The sequence below is a fragment of the Myotis davidii genome, unplaced genomic scaffold (assembly GCF_000327345.1).
Source record: "Myotis davidii unplaced genomic scaffold, ASM32734v1 scaffold1365, whole genome shotgun sequence".
NCBI lineage: Eukaryota > Metazoa > Chordata > Mammalia > Chiroptera > Vespertilionidae > Myotis > Myotis davidii.
In genome coordinates, this window is record NW_006296053.1 from 122,745 (window position 1) to 124,456 (window position 1,712).

The window sequence follows — 1,712 nt, forward strand, 5'->3', positions numbered from 1 at the left end:
AAATTAAAAAAATAATCATAATGCTCTCCAGTTCCATCCATGCTGTTGCAAATGGTAAGAATTCCTTTCTTTTTATAGCAATGTAGTATTCCATTGTGTAGATGTACCATAGTTTTCTAATTACTCATCTGCTGATGGGCATTTAGGCTGGAGAGCATTATGCTAAGTGAAATAAGCCAGTCAGTGAAAGAAAAATACATGATCTCACTCATTTATGGATAATAAAGAACATTATAACCTGATGAACAAAAAGATAGATACAGAGGCAGAGAAGCATCAAACAGACTGTCAAATTACAGTGGGGAGGCTGGGGAGTGATGGGGGGGGGAGGGTAAGATATCAACCGAAGGACTTGTATGCATGCATATAAGCATAACCAATGGACATAAGACACTGAAGGATAGGGGAAGCTGGGGGAATGTCAAGAAGGGGGAAAAAAGGAGAAATATATAATACTCTTTGTAATACTTTAAGCAATAAAACAAAATTTAAGAAAAAGAAAAAATTATACATAAGCTGTATGAAGACCCTATTATTACTGTGAAACAGCAGTGGAATGCTAGCCCTGCACTGTTCAATACAGTAGCCACACCACAAGTGGTTCTTGAGCACTTGAAATGTGACTAGTCCAATTAGAGATGAGCAGTAAGTGTAAAGTACATACCAGATTTTGAAGACTCAGTACAAAAGAAATGTAAAATCAAATAGCTCAATAATTTTATATTATTACATGTTGAAATGATAATATTTTAGTTATACTAAGTTAAATCAAATACATTATTAAAAGTAATTTCACCTGTTTGTCTTCACTTTTTGAATGTGACTACTAGAAAATTTAAAAATTACATATATAGCTCATTTGTGGCTCTGTGAAACTCACATCTGTTATCTTCTACAGATGGCTAGTGGCTTTAACCTGAAGAATAAGTTTTCATGAAAATGAGTGATTAAGATAGACAATTAGAAGTGTAACTAGGGCCCTCATTAATTATGTTCTAATTTATTAGAGAGCACTCAACATACAATACAGACCCATCCTATAAAAGGCTAATCTGCAAATAGACCCAATGGCAGAACAACCGAACAACCGGTCACTATGATGTGCAGTTACCACCAAGGGTCGTGTGCAGAACATGGCGGGTGTCAGCAGCAGGCGGCAGAATGCGGAACATGGCAGGCATCGGCTGAAGCGGGATGGTGGAGCAGGTGAGCGGGGACACCAGACCAAGGCAGGGTGCCAGTCGCTGTCATCATGGTGAGCCACTGATGATTACTGAAAATTCTTTGCTCCCACATGTCACAGTCCCGCCTGGCACTCGCACCTGCTGCCAGCGCTGGAGCCACTGCTCGTACCCGCTGCCCGCACCCAGCACTGGCCCTGATCTCTCAGCACCGTCAGCATGTGCAAGCGGCAGCTGCCAGCCACAATCACCCCTCAGGGCTTCTCCACCTCCCTCTGCTCCTGAGGGGCAATCAGGACCAGCAGCCACCACTCGTACCCACTGCTTTGTGGCCCACAGTTTCTTTAAAGGTGCACGAATTCATGCTATGATGTGCAGTTACCACCAAGGGTCGTGTGCAGAACATGGCGGGTGTCAGCAGCAGGCGGCAGAATGCGGAACATGGCAGGCATCGGCTGAAGCGGGATGGTGGAGCAGGTGAGCGGGGACACCAGACCAAGGCAGGGTGCCAGTCGCTGTCATCATGGTGAG